The sequence below is a fragment of the Mus pahari genome, unplaced genomic scaffold (assembly GCF_900095145.1).
Source record: "Mus pahari unplaced genomic scaffold, PAHARI_EIJ_v1.1 scaffold_9155_1, whole genome shotgun sequence".
NCBI classification, from domain to species: domain Eukaryota; kingdom Metazoa; phylum Chordata; class Mammalia; order Rodentia; family Muridae; genus Mus; species Mus pahari.
The window spans coordinates 35,420-47,665 of NW_018393666.1; positions in this window are offsets into that span (position 1 = coordinate 35,420).

Genomic DNA, 12,246 nt, shown 5'->3' on the forward strand with positions numbered 1-12,246 from the left:
AAGTCAGTTCTTCACTGAGTTAGAAAGGGCACTTTGCAATTCATCTGGAAAATAAAAATCCTAAGATAGCAAAAACTATTCTCAACAATAAAAGAACCTGTNGTGGAATCACCATGCCTGACCTCAAGCTGTACTACAGAGCAATTGTGATAAAAACTGCATGGTACTGGTACAACGACAGAGAGGTTGATCAATGGAATAGAACTGAAGACCCAGAAATGAACCCACACACCTATGGTCACTTGTTCTGTGACAAGGGAACTAAAACCACCCATTGGAAAAAGACAGCATTTTCAACAAATGGTGCTGGCACAACTGGTGGTTATCATGTAGAATAATCAGAATTGATTCATTCTTGTCTCCTTGTACAAAACTCAAGTCTAAGTGAATCAAAAAAATCCACATAAAACCAGAGACACTGAAATTTATAGAGGAGAAAGTTGGGACAAGCATTGAAGATAAGGGCACAGGGGAAAAATTCCTGAACAGAACAGCAATGGCTNATGTTGTAAGATCAAGAATCAACAAATGGGATCTCATAAAATTGTAAAGCTTCTGTAGGGCAAAAGATACTGTCAATAAGACAAAAAGGTTACCAACAGATTGGGAAATAATTTTTACCAATCCTAAATCTGATAGGGGACTAATATCCAATATACACAAAGAGCTCAAGAAGCTGAACTCCAGAAATTCAAATAACCACATTAAAAATGGGGTACAGAGCTAAACAAATAATTCTCTACTGAGGAATAATGAAGTGCTTAGAACCTTCTGCAAAAATGTTCAACATTCTTAATCATCAGGGAAATGCAAATCAAAACAACCCTCAGATTCCACCTCACACCAGTCAGAATGGCTAATATCAAAAAATTCAGCTGACAGCAGATGCTGGCGAGGATGCAGAGAAAGAGGAATTCTCCATTGCTGGTAGGATTGCAAGCATGTACAACCACTCTGGAAATCAGTCTGGCAATTCCTCAGAAAATCAGAAGATCCAGCAATACCTTTCCTCGGCATATTACCCAGATGATATTCCAATTTATAACAAGGTCACATGATCCACTCTGTTCATAGTATCCTTATTTATAATTTCCAGAAGCTGGAAAGAATCCAGATGTCCCTCAACAGAGGAGTGGATACAGAAAATGTGGTATATTTACACAATAGATTACAATTCAGATATTAAAAAATGAATTTGTGAAATTCATAGGCAAATGGATATATCTGGAGGATGTCATTCTGTGTGAGGTAACACACTCACAAAAGAACTCACTTGATATACACTCACTGATAAGTGGATATTAGCACAGAAACTTAGAATACCCAAGATACAATTTGCAAAACACATGAAAATCAAGAAGTAGGAAGACCAAAGCATGGATACTTAATTCCTCCTTAGAATAGGGAGAAAATACCCATGGAAGGAGTTACAGAGACAATGTTTGGAGCTGAGAGGAAAGGATGGTCCATCCAGAGACTGCCTGACTTGGGGATTATTCACATAATCAGCCACCAAACGCAGACACTATAGTAAATGCCAGCAAGACTTTGCTGAAATGACCCTGATATAGCTGTCTCCGGTGAGGCTATGCCAGTGCCTGGCAAATATGGATATTGATGCTCATAATCATCTATTGGATGGAACACAGGGCCCCCAATGGAGGATCTAGAGAAAGTACCCAAGGAGCTGAAGGGGTCTGCAACCCTATATGTGGAACCACAATATGAACTAACCAGTACCAACAGAGCTCGTGTCTCTAGCTGCATATGTAGCAGATGATGGCTTAGTCGGCCATCATTGTGAAGAGAGGCCCCTTGGCCTTGCAAACTTTTGTGCCCAAATACAGGGGCATACCAGGGTCAAGAAGTGGGAGTTGGTGGGTAGGGGAGCAGGTCGGGAGGAGGGTATAGGGGACTTTCAGGATTGCATTTGAAATGTAAACAAAGAAAATATCTAATAAGAAATTGCAAAAAGAATTATAAAGCAGGAGAAAAAAAAGAAATTTGCCTGTGGCATAACTGTAAAGAAAAACACAACTTTACAAGAGTATAATGAAGGAATCTTTCCCTAGAGTAGGCTTAGCACCTGGCAGCCTCAAAAGAGAGGGGGCTACGTGAAAGGTAAGATAGAGAATATTATATGTCTGTGGTAAAAATGGCTGATAAGTAGATAGAATCTGAATTAGTGTACTGAAACTTGAACTTGGTAAGTAAGGGCTAATCATAAAGGGACGGCTGTATTTCAAGGACAAGTGCCTTTAATTTAGAAATGCAGAAAGCCATTAATGTTCACATTTAAAAGAGTTTTTTTTTTTTTTTAAATAGAGTGGGGGAAAGAGTCATAGGTTGCATGAGCTGACAGGACAAGACAGTAGTGAGCCTCAAAAGCCTGTCACTGAGAGAATGTGTGACAGCTTGGACATTGGTGAGGCGATGTGAGGGAAAAAAGCATCCTCAGCTGTGGGTCAGGTTTCAAGGTGTGACAGATGGAGGTGCAAGGGAAACTAGTATCTCTGCTTTCGAAGGGGTTCCTCACTGAGGTAGGGCACATTAGACAAGACCAGGAAAGACCCTAAGTTTGGAATATACTGAGATATTAATGAGGAAGCACCTTCCATGAATATGATCCAGAATGAATATAGCATATTCTGCATATTAACTGTGGTATTCTATGTTATATTTAAATCCAGTAAGTAGCTATACTGAGGATTATACAGAAATAGAAAGCTACAGATGAGGACAGGAAGTCCTGAAATAAATAAATAAATAAATAAATAAATAAATAAATAAATATTCTTTGGTTTCTACATTTGACACACGGGTTTTATTTATCATCATCTTGTTTCCTGAAGCTCATGATGGCTCACATTTTTTCTTTTCTTTTTATTATTTTCTTTATTTACATTTCAAATGCTATCCCGAAAGTTCCCTATACACCCCCCCGCCCCTGCTCCCCTACCCACCCACTCCCACTACTTGGCCCAGGCCTTCCCTTGTGCTGGGTCATATAAAGTTTACAAGACCAAGGAGCCTCTCTTCCCAGTGATGGCCGGTTAGGCCATCTTCTGCTACATATGGAGCTAGAGACACAAGCTCAGGGGGTACTGATTAGTTCATATTGTTGTTCCACCTACAGGATTGCAGCCCCCTTCAGCTCCTTGGGTACTTTCTCTAGCTCCTCCATTGGGGACCCTGTGTTCCATCCAATAGCTGGATATCTCCCATTTTTGTGTACTGATATTACTATCTGCTAGATAAATTCCATTATTGTTTGTTTTGTTTTGTTCCTACTGGAGACTGTACACTGCCTGCTGGTTTGGGTGAACAAGTTATTTTTAATGTTTCTTTGCTTCCTCCTCTGAGTTAATGATGGTCTCGATTACAAAGAACTTGCATGAAATTAAATATTATATGTAAAACATTTAAAAAATGGCTCTAGACAAAACTTCAGCCAATATTAGCCAATAAATCTCATTGGTTACTGAATCCATACAAGTCATGCTATCCTTAACATGACATGAATGAAGATTTATTACAGTTGGTTATTGATCAAACTAACTCATAAACAGTTGTCTTTCACCTACCCAAACAAAGAGCAAAAATTCATGCTTTATTGATATGTGCATCTTGCACAGTCCATACAAATACCTCTATAGAACTAAAAATTGTTTGTAAGATTCATATATTACAGAATGAAACACCTAGGTGCAGCTCTGACAAGATTCATCCTTGGGAATGTTGAAATGAACTGCTGTTCCAGCTCCCTGCCTCACTTGATACTGTTTCTGGAGGCTTGTACCAGGACATCTTCAGGAATATCTGCTGATTTCTGATGACCTCAGTTCATCCAGCCTTTCAGGAAGATCTAGTCAGGACTTCAGTTAAGCCCCGAATTTCAAAGCATACAGAGACTAGATGACAAATGCTTAAGATAGTTATGTCTAACCACATTTTCTAATTTTCCTATCCCTCCCACCCTTTTAAAAATTGTCACCCCAATTCAAGAGAAAAAAGTTATAGAGACTTCTCTTCCTGATCTCTTGGGTTTAGGTGTCTAGCTATGATTAGTTTATAAATTAAAGGTAGGCTGTCATTTTAAGGGGCAAATTGGAAAAGGTCATAATTTTGAGCAGAGAAGAAACTAAATAGGAAGCTTAGATGCAGGGATTCCTATCTTTCCTTTCCTCTTTTTTATCTTTTCTTAGGTAAATGCAAGGGAGTCAAAAAGAAAAAAGGGGGATAGAGAAATATCATAAGAAATTCGATATATGGGGACAGATTACTAAATTTACTCTTAAACAAAGTATTTTAAAGACATAATCTTATATTGGTGGAAATCTTTATATTTTTATTCAGAATTGAAATGATAGCTTCTGACATTGCTACAGAATGCATATGTAAATACAGGTTTAAGATTTTCACTGCAGAAATCTTTGTATATTGGTACAAAATTTAAAATTAATTTTGATACTCTTAGATAGGCTTTGTGCCTATGCAACTTAATAAGAATACAAGGCTTAGACCCAGTCCTTCCAATGGCTGCTATTACAAACTATTTAGGATGGTTAAGTAATGCAAGTTAAATGTCAGACAGTAAACTCATGGTAATATTAAATTCTTATATAATTGCAATAAAATGTTTTCAAGATTGTTCAAATAGAAAACAGCGAAGAATAATCAATTTTAAACAACTCAGTTATACAATATTTAGATGGTTGTTGGCCATCAAATGCATTAGAGATCCACAGAACATGGCATAGAAAAATTATTTCATTATTAATATATCCTTTGACTAACAGTACCCCCATCCCACTTCAAAGGAGATATTGAACATCATTACCACAAATTGGAGTATCTTCAATTGTGGCAAGATAGCCACTGGTTATGAAATACCTTAATTTCATCTACAGACAAAATACTGTCAGAAAGGACAAATGGATGCAGGATAGTTGACTGCTAAGCTCTGCAAATACAGAATAAGCTAGTCCTTCATAATTCCTGCTTCACTTAAGGTGTATCAAATAGTTCTGTGCTAGAAGGCTGAAGACAGATGATCCAACGTTATAAAGAACATTGGTGACTGTCCAGGCAGTCAGCTATCTCTACAAATTGTATAAGTTTTGGAATCTTTGTCTTTGTGCTTTTGACATATTAAGGTAATATTTAATTCCTTCTCAGATCTCTGAGTGGGTTGAGGAATAGATATACTCTCATAATTGAGCTTAAGTTGTCTAACATTGAGAAAGATGATCTAGATTTGAAAGGATGGCTATCAGATGGTAATGCAAGTTAAAATCAAACATGATTGAGGTACAAAATTGTAAACTCTTTAAGCTGGGATAGATGATAGAATGCTTTATTTAAATTGTGAAATATGATGGACTGTGTATTAAAAATGCATATCATACCTTATAATTTATATAGCTGTTTTAATTATATTCAATGTGCATCTGAGAGAAAAGAGTCTTGGACCAGCCTTGCTGTATTGTGAATACTAACTTAGTATGTTTCTCAAAAAATCTGTTTGCATGAGACTGTTTTCACATAGCTTCTGGGATCCTGCCTCCAGTTGGTTCTGATTGGTGAACAAAGATGCCAGCCACCTGTAGTTTGGGAGGACAGACCTGGGCTGGTTTTGGTGATTTCCTGGGATTAGGACCAGGAGAAGTGAGAGATCTACCATGCTGTGATGTGGAAGTGAGGAGAGACACCATGCCTGAGAAGAGTACAGGACAGAGAGGCATAGCTGCCATGTGAAGGAGTCAAGATAGTACAGTCCAGAGGACTGCCTGACTGAGTCTAGAGCAGGTAATATAGAGCATAGGATTTAGTAACTAGTAACTTATTAGTAATTCTCTGTGGAAGGTAGATTGTAGCAGCATGGAGGCTAGACAGCTGCTCAGCTACTGCGCTATATAAGGCACATTAAAATATAGTGGTATTTATGGGTATACTTCATTTGGAAACATAAACAATTGAAGTGGGTAGCAAAACCCACACTATGATCAATTAATTAAATAAATATTAATACTTCACAATGAAAGAAATGCTAAGTGAGCAGTTCATAGCATTATATGCCTCCATAAAGAAATTAGAAAGTTTTTCTATCAGCAATTTACATTACACCTGAAAGCTCCAGGAAAATGAAGCAAGCAAACCAAAGAGGAATAGTAGGCAGGAAATAATCAAATCAATCAGTTAGCAACAAAGAAAAGAATACAATTAACTAACAGCAAGCTGTTTGAAAAAATTGACAAGATGGGTGAACCTTTAGGCAAACTCATCAAGAGACAGGGAGACAGTATCCAAATAAACAAAATCAGTGTTGAAAAGGAACATAGAACAATTGACATTGAGGAAATACAAAGAAACATTAGGTCTTAATTCAAAATTCTGTATTCACAAAGTTGTAATATATTAATGAAATTGATCATTTTTTTCTAGACAGATATTGCTTACCAAAGTTAAATCAAGGTGAGGCAAACTATTTACACAGTACTATAAATCGTACAGACAAAGAAGCTGTCATTAAAAATTTCCCAACCAAATAATGCTGACGATTAGATGATGTTAGTGGAGAATTCTTTCTGTTTGACTTTAAGGGAAGAGCTAATACCAATACTCCTCAAAGTATCCTATGAAATAGAAACAGAAGGAAAACTGCTAAACTCATTCTATGAGTCCACAGTCACCCTAATACCTAAACCCTCCACAAAGTCTCAACAAAAAATAGAACTTCAGATTGATTTATCTTACAAATATTGTTGCAAAACTACTCAATAGAATACTTGCAAACCAAGTCGAGAATGTATCAAAAACTTCATCCATCAAGATCAAGCAGGCTTCATCCCAATGATGCAGGGACAATTCAGCATATGAAAACCCTTCAATGTAATTCACCATATAAACAAATTGAAAGAAAAAAAATCACTTGATTATCTCATTAGATGCTGAAAAAGCCTTTGATCAAATCCAACACTTCTTCATGTTAAAGGTATTAAAGAAATCAGATATACAGGGCATATACCTAAACATAATCAAAGCAATATAAGGGCAAGCCAATAGCCAACATCAAAGTCAATGGAGAGAAACTTAAAAAAATTCATAAAAATCAGGAGCAAGAAAAGGCTGCCAACTCTCTCTGTATCTATTCAATATAGTACTTGAAGTTCTAGTTATATCAGTAAGACTACTAAAGGAGATGCGGGGAATACAAATTAGAAAGGAAGAATTCAAAATATTGCTACTTTTGGATGATGTGATAGCACATATAGAGAACCCAAAAAATTCTACCAGACTACTATATCTGATAAACAGGTTCAGGAAAGTGGCTGGATACAAAATTAACTCTAAGAAATCAGTATCCCACCTTTATGCTAATGATAAATGAGCCAAGGAAAAAATTAGGGAAACAACACCCTTTACCATAGCCACAAATAATATAAAATGTCTTGCTATAACTCTAACCAAACAAGTGAATGATCTATATGACAAGCAATTCATGGCCCTGAAGAATGAAACCCAAAAACATGTCAGAAAATGGAAAGAGCTCTCATGCACATGGATAAGTACGATTAACATAGTGAAAATGAACATCTTACCAAAATGAATCTACAAATTCAAAGTAATTCCCATCAAATTCCAACACAATTCTTCACAGGCATGGAAAGAACAATTTTTAAGTATATATGGAAAAGCAAAAAATCCAGGAAAGCCAAAACAATCCTAATCAAAACCAGAACTTTTGGATAAATCACCATCCCTGACTTCAAGCTGTACTACAAAGCAACAGTGATTAAAAAGAAACTCCATGGTTTTGGTAAAGAAACAGACATGTTGATCAATGGAATCAAATCAAAGTTCCAGAAATAAACTGATATAACTATGGACACTTGATTTTTGATAAAGAGGCCAAAACTTTACAATGTAAATATGAAAGCATCTGTTAATAGGACAAATCATCAGCCTACAGACTGGGGAAGGATTTTTAGCAACCCTACATTTGACAGAGAGCTAATACCCCAAATTTACAAAGAATTCAAGAAGTTAGACCATAACAACTCAAATAACACAATTTTAAAATGAGGTAAAAAACTAAACAGAGAATTCTCAACAGGAAACTTGAATGTCTAAAAGGCACTTAAAGAATGTTCAACGTCCTTCATCATCAGGGAAATGCTAATCAAAACATCTGAGATTCTGTCTTATACCTGTCAAAATGGCTAAGGTCGAAAACTCAAGATATAGCACATGCTGGCTAGGATGCAGTGCAAGGGAGAACACTTCTTCATTGCTGGTGGGAAAGCAAACTTTTGATAACCTCTTTGGAAATCCATTTGGGGATTTCTCAGAAAACTGGGAATAGTTCTGATTCAAGACTCAGCTACATCACTCCTGGGCATATAGCCAAAACATTCTTTAATATCCCATAAAGACACTTGTTCAATTATGTTCATAACAACTTCATTCATAATATCCAGAAACAGAAACAAGCTAGCTGTTCCTCAACTGAAGAATGGACAAAGACAATGTGGTATATATAAACAATAAAAGACTATTGAGCTATTAAATACCAAGACATCATGAATTTTTCAGGCAAATGGATGGCACTTGAGAACATCATCCCGAATGAGGTAACACAATCCCAAATGGGAATACATAGTATGTAGTCACTTATAAGTGCCTACTAGCCCTAAAATGCAGGTATCATGTTACATTCCACACACTCAGTGAAAGTAAACAAGAAAGAAGGTCCAGGTTAGGAAGCTTGAACCTGACTTAGAAGTAGAAACAAAATAGTTGTAGGCAGATGGAAGGAGGAATTTGGGAGGGAGGGAGATATGGAGGAAAGTGGGGGTTTTATGATCAGGTGTGGAGAAGGAAAAGAAAGATGGTTAGATGGCCATAAAAATGAATATAAATCTACTGACAGTGGTGAGAAGGTGAAGGACAACTCCAGGATGAGGGAGAGATGTGGGATAAGGGTGGCACCCAATAATCAATGGTGGTGTTCTCATTTGAGACTCACTATATTGGAGATAGGGCACTTGAAGAGGCCACCTCCTGTAGCCAGGCAGGAATCCCAGTGTAGCAACAGAGACAGCCACCCACTCACAAAATATTCAACCCCAAATTTCTCCTAACTAGAAGAAATGCAGGCATGTGTGATGGAGCAGAGGCTGAGAGAATGACCATCCAATAATGGGTCCAACTTTAGATCCATCCCATGGCAAGCACCAGTCCCTAACACTATTAATGATACTTTGTCATGCTTGCAGACAGGAGTATGCTACCCTCTGAGAGACTCTACCCATCAGCTGACTCAGACAGATACAGACACCCACAGCCAAACAGTGGATGGAGCTTGGGGACTCTTATGGAAGAGTTAGAGGAAGGATTTTCTGCTCTGAAAAAGATAAGAACTCCACAGGAAGACAAACAAAGACAATTAACCTGAACCCTGGGGGTTCTCAGAGTTTGAACCACCAACCAACGAACACACACAGGCTGGACCTAGGTCTCGGTCTCCCTGAATACATAGAAGTTGTGCAGCTTGGATTTGCGTGGATACCAAACAACTGGAATTGGTGCTATCTCAAAAGGTGTGCCTGTATGTGGGGTATGTTCACCTTACTGGGAGAGGAACCACTTAGGATCCCAGAGACTTGAATTGCCAGGGTGGGTGATGCTCTGCTGTCATGCACACAGAAGATAATGCTGGGGGTTGGGGAATGATTGAGGGAGCATGTGACCAGCAGTGAGCAGGATGTTAAGTGAATAAGTAAAAAAAAAAAAAAAAAAAAAAAACGAGAGGGAACTTCATTCGTATGATTAAAAACTCCATCAAACAATACCTTTATCCAATACCATGATTTGTTGAGACACACTGAGGTTTTCTCATTAAGAAATGATTTTAAAACGTCTATGCTCACATTTTACTACATCTTAATCTGGTGTCTATATATTTCATTGAGAAAAAATAAATTAAAAGGCACACAGTTTTTAATGGAAGTAGAGAAATTTTTTCAAATTCAAGTGACGCCAAAAAGTATGTGGAACATAGAAAGATTATTTACAAAAAAATTAAAGTCTTAATTGACCAGACTTCTCTACAACCAATGTGCAACCAATCATACCCAAGATGCTGGGAACATCATAAAAGATGTCTGCTATAGCCAAAGGAGTGCCATGAAAATCTAGACTCTGGGCATGATATGGCTATTGCCCTCATGAATTCATGATTGCCATCGTTATCCCCACTAAATCTTTAGAATTTCAATCCAATTAAAAATTCATCATTGAATGTAAAGTGGATCCTGATGCCACCCCACCTAACTGAGGATTTAATGATAGTTGTATGGGCAGCATTTCCTCTATCTACATCTGTCTCATAGGGGTGCAGCAGTCACAGAACCCAGAAGAGATCACTGAATCCAATGACATTGAAATGACAGCTATGGTTTAGGTATCATATAGCTACTGGGAATTGAAGCCCAGTCTTCAATAACAACAATCAGTGTTCTTAATGACTGAGTCCATACATGGTGTTGTAAATCTGGTAAAAGCATGCCATAGACCACAGTGCAGAAACTACAGCTCTTCTTACTAAATAGACATGTGATGCTTAGGAAATTACCCTCCAGGTTCTTGCATATATATAGCCATAGATAACTGCTGTCAGTGATCATCACAGAAGGTTTATTTTACTGTGGGCAAAGATTAACACAAAAATCATCATTGTACAAAGTTTTTAGGAGTGACTGCAGAATTCACACTCCTAAATGTGATATCTAAATCAACCACTCAAAAACTCAAGGGAAGTCAAGAAAGGAGTGGATCAGATGAAATATAAAGCCTAGATTTGAGAGTGGATTATAAGTAAAGACATATATTTCTCTTGAGAACAACATGTTTAGTTTCTAGACTCAGTCAGGTGGGTCAACTGCCTGTAACATCAGATACAGGGGATCCAACATCCACTTCTGACCTTCTTAAATAATTTGCGTATACATTCAGACACATCCCCATACATGCACAGATATTTAAATGATTATAAATAAAGCCTTTTAATCACTAGAGGGTCTACAGGAAAGGTAGAGACATGAAGAAAGTTCCCTTTGGGGCATGAAAAGGTCAATGCATTCTTGAAATTCAAGCAATTGTATTTAATGACCCAAGACCTACACACACACACACACACACACACACATACACACACCAACCCCCCCACACACACTAAACACTACACCATGGAGAATGGAAGGGTTGAGAGGTCCTGTTTGAACTGTTCAGCACTGGTAGCGAGGGAAGGAAGAGCCATTTTTTTCAGCAGTGTAGAGAGTGGAAGGGTGCTCATATTCCTGCAAATAACTCTGTAATCTATGTTATTTTATAATCAACACTTATTAAATTCATTGACTCACAATTTTTAAAAAGTCATTAAAGGAAGTATAATTTGGAAGAGGAAGGGGAACAAGAGGAGTGGTAGAAGAACAGGACTAGATAATAGGAGCTAAATATAACAAAATACACATTTATTTATTTATTATATGTGCATATGGTAACAGATATTCTATTTGTGGGTGAGTTCCATTACATAATGTGTGGTGTCTGTTTGGATATATGAAAGTTAGAATTTTCTTCTCTGTAGTCTCTTAGCAAGTTGTCTGGAATATGCAATGTATTGTGCTTTAATGATTATTTGACCCAGAAAAAAATAAAATAAAACATACTAAAATATAATATAATAATTAAATCTTTTATACAAACATGAAATAATGACAATATAAAAATATGAATTACTGTCATTACTCATGTGCACATACCTGCATGATTATGCACTTCATATACATGTAATTTTAAAATATTAGAAATAAATTGTTAAAAATAAATAAACTAGAGCTGGAAGGAGAGCCATCTTTGCTCCGGTGCACTGCCAGGGAGAGCGCGGCCTGCAGAAGCGACACAGCTTCTGGGAAAGATCCCGTTTCTGGCTCCAGTCATCCAGCACCTTTTCTGCCTAAGGAGGGGTATCTGCCCGGGATGAGTTTCAAGGCCTGAGTTGGCAGGAGAGCCATCTTTACTCCAGTTCACTTAGGCTCCAGTCTGCGCTAGTGAGTGTGGACCTCAGAAGTTAAACAGCTTCAGGACAGACAGAAGCAACCCAACTTCTGGGACAGACCCTGTTTTGGGCTCCAGAAATTGGGACATCTTCTTCGCCAGAGGAAAGGTGGCCACCTGTGAGGG